The 12,454-nt window shown below is 43.9% G+C and overlaps 1 long non-coding RNA gene across 2 annotated transcripts in view; it reads right to left on the bottom strand.

Annotated features, from left to right (window-relative positions):
* LOC142161491 (uncharacterized) overlaps positions 1–12,454 on the bottom strand; it is an 84,894-nt gene that overhangs the window by 44,305 nt on the left and 28,135 nt on the right. For both annotated transcript variants that reach the window (XR_012693411.1, XR_012693410.1), the window contains exons 2-3: positions 7,013–7,222; positions 6,435–6,644 (exon numbers count right to left, since the gene is read on the bottom strand). This is a non-coding gene — a long non-coding RNA (uncharacterized LOC142161491). The remainder of the gene's footprint in view (positions 1–6,434; positions 6,645–7,012; positions 7,223–12,454) is intronic.

Below are 12,454 nucleotides of genomic sequence, written 5' to 3'. Positions count from 1 at the left end.
TCTGAGGGCCCCCCGCCGCCGGCTGGTCGGATCACCTGTCAATTGGTGATCCGATTCTTTCGCGGCTGTGGGGCCCCCTGGCGCAGGCGCACACCCCCCCCCCCCTCACAAAATGTGACAGCTTGCTTAATGTACAGCAGCACCGCGGCTGCTGTACATTCTAGGAGGCTGTAACGGAGCTGCTGCGCATGTGTAGCCGCAGCAGCTCCTAATCCCGGGACAGCTTCCTAGACCAGAGAGCTGGCGGTGCCCCAGGGGCTGATCAAAGCGGCAATGAAGAGTGTCCAGCTAAACCTGCCAGCCAGAGGCCTGACCAAAAGTGACTGAACACGGGGGGAGGGTCTGTGGGTGACAGGAGAGGGACTGGGTGTCTGTGGGTGACAGGAGAGGGACTGGGTGTCTGTGGGTGACAGAAGAGGGACTGGGTGTCTGTGGGTGTCAGAAGAGGTACTGGGTGTCTGTGGGTGTCAGAAGAGGTACTGGGTGTCTGTGGGTGACAGGAGAGGGACTGGGTGTCTGTGGGTGACAGGAGTGGGACTGGGTGTCTGTGGGTGACAGGAGTGGGACTGGGTGTCTGTGGGTGACAGGAGTGGTTATGGGTGTCTGTGGGTGACAGGAGAGGGACTGGGTGTCTGTGGGTGTCAGGAGAGGGACTGGGTGTCTGTGGGTGACAGGAGAGGGACTGGGTGTCTGTGGGTGACAGGAGAGGGACTGGGTGTCTGTGGGTGACAGGAGAGGGACTGGGTATCTGTGGGTGACAGGAGAGGGACTGGGTGTCTGTGGGTGACAGGAGAGGGACTGGGTGTCTGTGGGTGACAGGAGAGGGACTGGGTGTCTGTGGGTGACAGGAGAGGGACTGGGTGTCTGTGGGTGTCAGAAGAGGTACTGGGTGTCTGTGGGTGACAGGAGAGGGACTGGGTGTCTGTGGGTGACAGGAGTGGGACTGGGTGTCTGTGGGTGACAGGAGTGGGACTGGCTGTTTGTAGGTGACAGGAGTGGTTATGGGTGTCTGTGGTGACAGGAGAGGGACTGGGTGTCTGTGGGTGACAGGAGAGGGACTGGGTGACAGGAGAGGGACTGGGTGTCTGTGGGTGACAGGAGAGGGACTGGGTGTCTGTGGGTGACAGGAGAGGGACTGGGTATCTGTGGGTGACAGGAGAGGGACTGGGTATCTGTGGGTGACAGGAGTGGGCCTGAGTGTGACTGGGTGTCAGGAGTGGGTCTGGGTCATAATCATCTAATCATATATATATATATATATATATATATATATATATATATATATTAGTCAAAACTGATGTCATTTTATCAGTGTTTCTTTTTTTTTAATGTGCAGTATCAATGCTAGTTTATTAAACAGTATTTGATTGGGACGGGGAGCTGGGTGGCATATGCCCGCTGGGCCGGACAGAAAAAAAAAGACTATTTTGGGCCGGTCCCAGCACTGGCCCAAGTCTCTATTACTTGGTGGCTGGCCCCTCCTCCGAGACCAGCCACCTTTTATCATTGGCCGCGGATCCTTACGATCCGTTCCCCCCTTCCCCTATGTGTCTCCTGCTATTGGTGTCACATGGGACGTGCACCACAGGACAGGTGGGGGTAGTATGTTAATATAATGTGTGTGTGAGGGGGTAGCATGTTAATAAAATGTGTGAGAGAGGCGGGGTTCTTAATATAATGTGGGAGGTAGGTTATTAATTTAATGGTGGATTGCAGGTGGATGCTAATTATTTAATGGGTGCTATTTTATTGTGGGGTGATGGTGGGACAATTTAATTTAATAGTGGGGTCTATCAATTTAAGATGAGGTGATTGGACCTTAAAATTTAATGCTAGGGTGGTTTGGAAGTTCATAAAGGAATGTGGGGCTGTTTTGGAGAAAATTAGGTCTTTTTATTAAATGTGAATATGAATTATTTAATGCCGTGGATGTGGGAAATGATTATATTTTTTAAACGCCATATAATTTATTGCTGGGACTGTTTGGAGGGAGGAAAATATGTTTATATATTAAAAGGGAATACCGTTGTTTTAATGCTAGGGCTGGTTGGAATTTTCTAAAATTTCATGTATTTTTTTTTCCATATAGGGCCTCCAACATTCCATCATCCAGACAAGCAGCAACTGAGCTAAAGACACCAGCAGTCACAGGTGGGGTCAGTGATAAGAACAGGTAAGAGAGCAGGACAGTCTGCCAACTGTCCTGAATCTGGTCGGGCAGTCCTGAATTTGGGTGACTGTCTCGCGTAGTCAGGATTGGGTCTGACTATAAGGACAGTTGGGAGGTATGTCCTCCTTCACACTGTACTGCATGTGAAGGCAGAGTTGTGTGCACCTAATAGTAGTGCACACTGTATTGTCTGTGCATTTGTATAAAATGATAACCATGTTACATCATAGGGGCCCCCCTGTCTAAAGTGCCCCGGGCCCCCCAGAGCCTTAATCCAGCTCTGATCAGGCTCAGTACCAAGGGATTGGCGAATAGCAGATGTGGTGCCGTTGTTTAAAAAGGGGACGAGATCACAACCAGAGAATTATAGACCTGTAAGCCTGACATCAATAGTGGGGAAACTACTGGAAGGTATTTTAAGGGACAGTATTCAGGATTACTTGGTACGCAATAAAATTATTAGTGGGATTCAACATGGATTTGTGAGGGATAGGTCATGTCAAACTAATCTAATTAGTTTCTACGAGGAAGTTAGTGGGAACTTAGACCAGGGCAGGACAGTAGATGTGGTCTACTTAGATTTTGCAAAGGCCTTTGATACAGTGCCACACAAGAGGTTGGTTTACAAAATAAGGGAACTGGGTCTAGAAATCAAAATTTGTACTTGGATCGAAAACTGGTTAGAGAATAGGGAACAGAGAGTTGTGATAAATGGAACATTTTCTAATTGGTCAAAGGTCTTAAGTGGAGTACCTCAAGGTTCCGTGCTGGGACCACTCCTTTTTAATATATTTATTAATGACCTTGGTGATGGTTTAGAGAGTAAAGTTTCTATTTTTGCAGATGACACTAAATTCTGTGAGGTAATAAAATCAGAGCAAGATGTAGCTTCTCTACAGAAGGACTTAAATAAACTGGAGGATTGGGCGGCTAAATGGAATATGAGGTTTAACACAGATAAATGTAAGGTTATGCATTCAGGGATCAAAAACAAGAACGCAATATATAAATTAAATGGAATTAATTTGGGAGAATCTATAATGGAGAAGGATTTAGGAGTGCTCGTAGACAGTAGACTTAGCAATAGTGCTCAATGTCAAGCAGCAGCTGCAAGGGCAAACAAAGTATTGGCATGCATAAAAAGGGGCATAGATGCAAGGGAAGACAGTGTAATTTTGTCACTGTATAAATCATTGGTAAGACCTCATCTTGAATATGCAGTACAGTTCTGGGCACCACTCTATAAAAAAGATAATTTGGAACTAGAAAGGGTTCAGAGAAGGGCGACAAAATTGATAAAGGGTATGGAGTCATTAAGTTATGAGGAAAGGTTAGCCAGTTTAGGCATGTTTACTTTAGAAAAGAGGCGTCTAAGGGGAGATATGATTACTATGTACAAATACATTAGGGGTCAATACAGAGAGCTTTCATGGGAACTTTTTACCCCAAGGACCATACACAGGACACGTGGTCATCCCCTAAGGTTAGAGGAGAAGAAATTTCACAACCAGCAAACGAAGAGGTTCTTTACAGTAAGGACAGTCAAGATATGGAATTCATTGCCAGGGAAGGTTGTGATGGCAGATTCAATAGATATGTTTAAGAAAGGGTTAGACAAATTTTTAGCGGAAAGGTGTATCCAGGGATACGACCGTTAATTTAAAAGAAAGGATAGTAGTGGATATAGGGTAAAATTGGATTGCAATATTGAGTCTGGGGGGATTTTCAAAATTGAAACAGATGGGCGGTTGCCTACTCTGGATTAATTTCAAATATAAGTGCAGGATCTCAGGAGATCCAAAATAGGTTGAACTTGATGGACTGGTGTCTTTTTTCAACCTCATCAACTAAAAAAAAAATTTAGTATCATGTAAACATGACATAAAAGAATCAGAGCACAACAACAAATCGTCCACATATTGAATCAGAACAGACTCTTTGCTTGGCTGGAAGGATTGTAAACAGTCATGTAAGGCTTGGGAGAAAATACTGGGGATGTCAATGAACCCCTGGGGAAGTCTAGTCCATGTGTATTGCACCCCCCTATAGGAGAATGCAAAAAGGAATTGGCAGTCAGGGTGAAGAGGGACTGAGAAGAAAGCAGAACAAAGATCAATGACAGTAAAGTGACTAGCAGACGGTGGAATCTGCATGAGGATGACAGCTGGATTGGGCACTACGGGGAATTGGCCCTCAACAACTTTATTAATTCCCCTTAAATCCTGGACTAATCTATAGCCCCTTCCCCCACTCTTCTTCACAGGGGAAAATGGGACTATTTGCTGTGCTGGATGTACGAATTAAAATCCCTTGTTGCAACAGCCTCTCGATAACAGGAAACACCCTGAATTCCACCTCCAGTTTTAATGGATACTGTGGGATTTTTGGAGCTATCCTACTACTTTTTAGATTTATCATCACACGAGCTAGGGTAAGTAATTAGCCACTTGAGGCTGTGTACAGATAATTAATTTAAACTGTACCTGCGCCCGGCTGTTTCTAATGCCGGGACGCAGGACCATCACAATTGCCAAGGTGACGGCCGGGACCTAGAGACCAGAAGTGACAAGCAGGGGAGACAAGCCGTGGATCGCCGCTGCTCCTAAGAACTGCTCTAAGTAAATTCGAAAATCAAACCATGCTACAATGCAAGTGGCGCAAATGAGCACTCTTTTGTTAAATTTTTTTTTTCAGAATTCATGTAATGTTTAAGGCATTTGCACATCACATAGTTTATTTAAAGTGCTCTACAATGCTACATGTTTTTCCGAAACTGCATTATCAATCATTTCTTCCCCTAATTTGCCACATAAGGACACAAAAGAAAACCTGTACATACATCACAGACCCCAGGTCAATAAAACCTTTGCTTGTTCTACATTAAGAGGTACACACATATTTATGGACCCCTCAATAAGGAACAGGCAGCTCTACATGTATCTTTATTTGTAAGAAATGCAACAATTAAGCATCCATGCTTATCACTTTCACAGTTCAAGTGTACGCTGACATTACACATTTGCCCCTGTGCCTCAAACAATTTTAAACAACTAAATTAGTGATTTGCATTTAGACTGTACCTTGGATTTAGGTTTTTTTTGTTTTTTTATTTGGGGGGAGATGCTTCTGTATGTGCTTGTTTACACTCACCAACAATTTGACAACAATCATTTGCTTTTCACTTTGGAAACACATTGCTGGGCCATTTGTACAGTAAACAGTTATGTTGTGGTTTGGATATTGGTGTTTTAAGCTATGTTAAGTCACTGTACTGATTTTACAGTGTACTCACAAACAACAATATGTTACCTTTTTCCATGTCTGAATGATTTTTATAAAATCTACAAAAAACATTTTCAAAATAACGTCTAATTTTATTCAAATTAGACAATGGCAATTGTTTAAATTTTTGATGCGGAAACATGAGTTTGACTTCTAGTCACCTGTGATGTTGAGGGCTCGGAGGAAGCATCAGAGCTCTCTTGGTCAGCTGGGAGTGACCGACTGCATGACGAAGGGGCAGGGGGGGGGGGGCAGAGGAGTAGGCAGAAGGGTAAGCAGGGGGGTAGGCAGGGGGATATGTGGGCTGTGGCGAGGGGTGTTCCGATGGGTGTACGGAAGGATGAAAAGGGCCAGGGAGATGAGAAGGGGAAGGAGGCAGAGAAATAGAAAGTGACGAATTATTAGGATTAGTGAGCTGAGGGTCTGGAGTAGGTGAAGGACTGACATTAAGGGGAGGGCTTTGTGAAGTTTGCTGAATGATGAAGATTTGGGACAAGAGGATGCACATATTTATGAGGGTTGAATTTAAAGTGGTCATGTGTTCGTCAAATTTGTTCTCTAGGTGGGTGAGGGTATTGGACATATTACAAACGTTAAAGTCAATGGACTGAGTGCAAGATTCAAAGTGTTGGCTTATATGCAAAAGTGTCTGCTGCCTCAAGAGTTCTGCATGCTTCCTCCGAGGGGATTCAACAACATGGGCAGCCGCCTCTACTTGCTGTATGTCTGGGTTTGTAGCCCAACTTTCGTGCTCCTCCACCGGCTCTGTAAATTTTTTTTTAAAAAAGATGTTTCGGTGTAAAGTTAAAAAATACAAAATTCAATTAATGTCAATAGGTTAGATTGTAACAAAAGATTAACACATTTGAGAATTATTAATGAAATTAGAGTCAGTATGATGTGCATACTGATAGAGGTGTCACATCTTCCTAAACAAAACACAAACATTAACAGACACCGATAGTATATAGTCCAAATGTACCTAGTGGAGACATCGGCCGTGTTAAGAGTGGTTCACTGCCGGTATCAATTTGGTCCACCCCAACCAGAGACTCCTCTGAAATTGTAATGCTTGCTCGCTCCTCAAGTGTGGATAAGATGAGGTCCTGTGGTGGGCCACCACCTGCTCCTTGAGCGTGCTTCCTTGCCTCTATTATTTTTTTTTTAAAAAAATTGTTTATAGTCAGCCCAGCTGTAGAAAAGAAAAAAATATATTAATTTAAATACTTTTTTATTAAAAACCAGGGAACATAATATTGTTATGTTTCAATTTACACACAAAAACACACAAGCACACACACACACACACACACACACACTGCTAAATGTATGTTCCTTGGCCTGGGTAGATAATTGTCTGAAAGTAACATGTAAATTTGTACAACTACTCTTTGACACTACAATGCACATTTCCTAGGTACAAATCAGGCATTCAAATACAAATGACTTACACTGGTAAAATATGTGTCAAGGTAACAGTCGTCAGTCTTGTACTATGTTTAGAGTAATTCCAAATTATTTTTGTTTTTTAACAACCTATTAATTTTACCGTTTCTTTACCTCATTGGGTATCCGTCGACAAGGAACGATGGTGTTCACTTGCTGAGTGATTTCTTCCTAATGGCGTTTTTCTTCTAAGGGCAACATACACCTTGGTGTACGAATGGAATTTATCAATGGTTATTTCCAACAAGATTTCTATTTCGCGCCCACTAAAATTATATTGCTGCCTTTTTCTTGAGTGCTTAGGCCAGCATCAGACATTTTTTACTATAATATAAAGAGATTTGAAAAAATTATAAAACAACAACAAATGTAAAACATGCTTAAGAAAAATAATGCATTCCTCAGGCTCCTACATAGTTTGCAAGGACATGAACATTAGTATATAAATACTTATACATCTGAATTATAGACCTGTAACATGTCCAAAAGTGGATTTTCAAAAGTCAGAGATTCACCTTTTTACAAGCATTATAAAAAAAACATTTTGAACTACCTTGTACTCCACCCCAGATAGTTTGAAAATTCAAAACTTATATATTGGCAAATCCAACATCACCTAATAAGAAAGGAGAGAATAACCTATATAGCATAAGTACAAAACTCCAAGCAAAAAAGTATTCAAACATTATCCATACAGGTGTATGTAATTGCAAATAGCGCTATTCACTTCTAATCCATCAGTAACGGCCCTCAACCCCCTTCTGAGGACCTGATAAATTAAAGAAAAGCGGTCAGATTACATTCCTATTGCTACTTCATCTGCATTGTTTACAGCAGAGAGTACTCGCCAGTATCCAAATCCTGGGCCAGAGCACCAAAAATTCAAATATAATATTTCAAATAAAAGGGCAAATAATCTAATAAGAGGGCAAAAGAGAGGCATAAGGATTATTTATATTGCTGTGGATATTTCTTTTGGTGGGGGGGGTCAAAAGAAATTCATTAAAGACATTTCAAAGATTCAGGCCAACAATGCTATAGTGTGCTTACTACTGGGTTTTGTGTGGGAAATCCATTAGCAGAGTGTAGCTCTAAATGTGACACTTTTCACCAGCATATACAGGAATACAGAGAACTGAGGGTGCTGACCAAGGGCATGGACAGCATGCCCTCTGGTCAGTACATCTCGAATGAGATAAAGTTGCGGGCGTACCATAGGGTGCGCTGCTTTATCTGGCAGCGTTTTAACCGCATTGTGCAGCTCCAGTGGCGCTGGAGTGACCTGCGCCACCGCCAACCCAAGCTTTTGGCGGAGCTCAGGGAGGAGATAGTAAGATGTCGGTTCTCTATGCATGTTACACTTTTCACTTGCATATAGAGCCAAACAAGACTATTGCAAAGTTACAAATACAGTAAAATTGCTTTATGTCTAACAAGTTAGGTTCCTATTAATAACCAACTATGGAATATCTATTGAGACATATATAATAAAATAGTACTGACTGTAAGAATGTTTTTGAAATCAAAAAGTCATATGAAAAGAGCAGGAGTGAAGGAAAAGCACTGATGTGTTTTTCATGTCTCATCCTAATTGCTAAGCACAGAGTACTCGTAACATCACTCCGTCTATACTCCCCTCTTGCTAGGATATAGGTTGAATGACAGGCAGCCATCTTACACACAGGCGTCTCAAAGATCCCCATGTGACGCTATCTCGCCGACACGTGCGCAGAGAACCAATCAGGGAGCAGAGTATTGGAGAGTAGAATATTGTGACCAAAATGAGATCTGCGACCTTCGCGAGGAGAGAGCTGAGGATCTGCGACCTTCGCGAGGAGAGAGCTGAGGGAGCTGACTGAGGGCATGGACAGCATGCAGGCCCACCAAAGGGTCTTCAGGTATCTGTGGTGGTGAGTTTACCGCTGGCGCTCTGTGGTGCAACTGCAGCGCCGCTGGAGTGATCCCTGTATCCTAATTTAATGGTGGAACATTTACTTCCTTATTGATTGAGGGCAAATATAGTTGGACAGCAATTTTGGGGACAACACTCACAGTTGGCCTATGCTGTTTTTCACATATTACAAGTCCTTACCCACATTCCTCCTATAATATGACTCCCTAATCCGTCACTATTTACATCATATATTTTTTGCTCCTGAAAAATACAATATTAATATACAACTTAGAATTAGTTTTTACAATGTCAGCTCAACATCCCTATGTAACCTAAAGGAAATCCAAATTTTTGTACAGGTCATCTAAAAGTGTTGTGTTTCGAGTTTTGAAGTTTTGGGGTTTAAAACACTCCATTATTTCTGTTGCTAAATGCATGTTTCACAATCTATGCTCTCATTATTATCTGACTACATGTATGTAACTGTGAAACTGGGAGAACATTTTGCTACAAAATAATAAGTCATTATGTTATAAACAAAAAATAATAGATATTATTATCCAACAGTCCGTCAGAGGAGTGTGGAGGCTGCCCAGCAGCCTGCTGAGGAGGAGTGATGGAGGCAGTGGTCCAGCACCCTGAGGAGAATGCAGCAGCCCAGCAGCCTGAGGAGGAGGCAGCGGACTAGCAGCCAGAGGAGGAGGAGGCAGCGGCCCAGCAGCCTGAGAAGGAGGAGGAGGAGGCAGCGGACCAGCAGCCGGAGAAGAAGGCAGCTGCTCGGCAGCCTGAGAAGGATGAGGAGGAGGCAGCAGACCAGAAGCCAGAGGAGGAGGAGGCAGCGGCCCAGCAGCCTGAGAAGGAGGAGGAGGAGGCAGTGGAGGCAGCAGTGGAGGAGCCAAAGGCTTTGGTTGATGGTAAGTATTGACATTAAACCCTTTACATCATTTTCACCCATTTAGCCACCCATTGTAGTGGTACTAATTCCCTGATTTCAAACATGGCCAATTAAAATATACATGCTTGTAAATGTCACAGGTTTCCATCATGATGGACCTACTAAGTTGTTTTGAAAAAAAAAAACTCTCACCCCCTCCACCTTCCCTCGCTACTACAGATTCTGCAACCAAAAAGCCTTTCTCTCTTGCTCGAAATGTATTTTGCATTCCATTACACATTGGTGTAATGTGAAAGTAAAGTCACAGTAAGCGTGTCTGCTAACTCCTGTGTGTTTTGAAATATTGGTAGACCATTTTTTATGTTTTTTTTATATTTTTACAGCTCCAGAATTCAGGTCAATCAGGCCTCGCGAACCCCCTACTTTGGCCGAAATATAAGAGCCAGAATTAGGCGACACGGGCGCTAAATTGCCAAATATGAGAACAAAATCAGGGCAGATTTAAAACTCCTGTATGACCTTTAAGGTTAATTTTTTGTTTTACAATTCTATATCTTTTTTCCCCTAAATTTTCAAATTAATATAATATAATCAAATAGATTCATTGGTATGTGTATCTTTATTAAGATATTACAATTGCACAACATGTAGGTATTAAGACAATAAAGAATGGAGATTTAAATAAAAAAATAACAACATTTAAGGTAGATAGTTTTGTTACTACTACATCATCATTTCCACATGTATATAGCACTACTAATTCTGCCTCACTGAACAGAGAAGGCAATCTGTCCCAAAACACCTTACAATGTAAAAGCCGTAACACAGACAGACTGGGGACAATTTGTAAGCAGCAAATGACGCCACTTGTATGTCTCTGGAGTTTGCAAGGAAAGCCATACTAAAATGGGGAGAACACTAACTCCACAAAGATAAGGCATACAAGCAGGAGTTGAAGAAAACAAGATAAGATTTGCAGATGCTAATTGCATTTCACAACAAACCACCCCCCCCCCTTCCCCATTTGTAGGCCATTCCTAGTAATATCATACACATAAGATGCCCTGGGGGCCTGAATCATTAAGAATGGTATATGCACATAATAATGTGAATGTGACCTATGGGTCACAATCCTTTTTTTTAGTAAAACATTGTAATAAATTAAAAATGCACCTTGCCCTAAAGATGTTGCATTTGACGGGCAGATACATCTAAAATCTGAGGACAGATTTACGATTGTGGTTGAGCATGTAGTAGATCACGGATGAATGACAAAGCAAAAATCAAGCTAATAAGTGTGTGTGTGGTACATGAAAACAAACCATTACTTTTCTTATTAGCTAAATACTATCTTAATGACAAGTGAGGCTTCATAGGACGAACGCACTTAAAGAGCGACAGGGTTTGTAGTAAACTGAACACTTACCTGAAGGGGTTAACATAGGTTTTGGCCCGACCAATGTGTGCTCCAGTGGGAGGGACCTTGATTGGTATAGTAGGCTGTACTTCCTGTTCTGCCTCATTCCACAGCACGAGATCAGCCTGTGTAATACCTGCTGCAGAGAAACGGATAAGTACCTTGTTTGCTGATTAAATTCTTGCCTTGTTTTCCTGTCTTATATATTTTGTGACCTGTATTTCGTTTTCTTTTTCTTTAATTATTTTGCTGCCTATTCAATTTCCCTTTCTCTTCCACCTCCCTTCACTTTTTATCCCCCCCTCCCCTTTTTCCTCCTCTTTTCTTTTCCTCCCCATTCTTCCCTGTTTATTTTTTCATTGTTCTTCGTTTCCCCCTGTGTGCTTACTGGTTCTGGGATCCCCGTCCATTATGTTCCGTCCCAAGAGGGTCACCTCCCGCCCTGCCCGCCTTAGTCCCCTCTCCCCATCTAGCGCCGCCCGCCATTTTGTATCCCCCTCCTCAGCCCCATCTCCTACGGCGGTGCCCAGGCGCATCCCGCCAACATCATTGGCTCCCAGGACCCGGGCGCAATTCACTACCCCACCCGGACAGAGTGTTTCAGGCTGCAGTGTCCGGCGGGGTCAGGCAGCGCTCGCGAAGGCAGCTCCTGTCCCGCGCATGCGCAGTTCACGGGCGCCCTCGCGCCCAGCTGCCGCTACTGAGTGGTCTCTCAGCGGGGGGAGGGTGGTGGCAGGTGTCGGCAGCGGTTCTCCGGCGGCCCATGCTCTTCACATAGGACACCAGGAGGACAGCATTCTCCCTCCTGCGGCTAGCACTGGGGGAGGGGGGGGGGGGCGGGGGCATGTCGTCCACAAGCCATCCAGGCATCTCCCAAGGGCATAACTTTTTTAGGCAATGTCCCATTACCCCCCCCATTGCGGCTCGTGGTAGCAGGTCACAGGCAGTAAACCCCTCGGCACCAGACCAGCTTAATTTTTCTTCAAGCCCCCTTTTTGCCCACAGTAGTAGGGGTTCAGCGGGGGGGTGCTCAGTATGGTACAAGTCATCGGGGGGTGGGCGGGTCATCGGGCCAGTTCACTCCGCAGGGAGATTCCCTGCGCTAGTCAGGGTTAGACGCATTTAATAGCGGGGTCACAGGCAATTTTGAAGCCAATAGCGAGGCGCATGTGCGGCCCCCTCTGTACTGGCAACGTCTGTCGTCAGCGGCGGATCGGTCATTCAGGTTGTGTCGGGGTCGTCCTCTGGTTTACTTAGCAGGGGATCTCTGCCATAGGGGGTTTTTGGTGGCGGGTCCTATAATCTGATCGATTACCATCACACTAGCATCGGGGATTCGTGGGCAGGGGC

Source organism: Mixophyes fleayi, chromosome 6 (assembly GCF_038048845.1).
Source record: "Mixophyes fleayi isolate aMixFle1 chromosome 6, aMixFle1.hap1, whole genome shotgun sequence".
Lineage (NCBI taxonomy): Eukaryota > Metazoa > Chordata > Amphibia > Anura > Limnodynastidae > Mixophyes > Mixophyes fleayi.
Note: the sequence above shows the minus strand (reverse complement) of the source record. Positions and strands in the feature narration are given on the sequence as shown.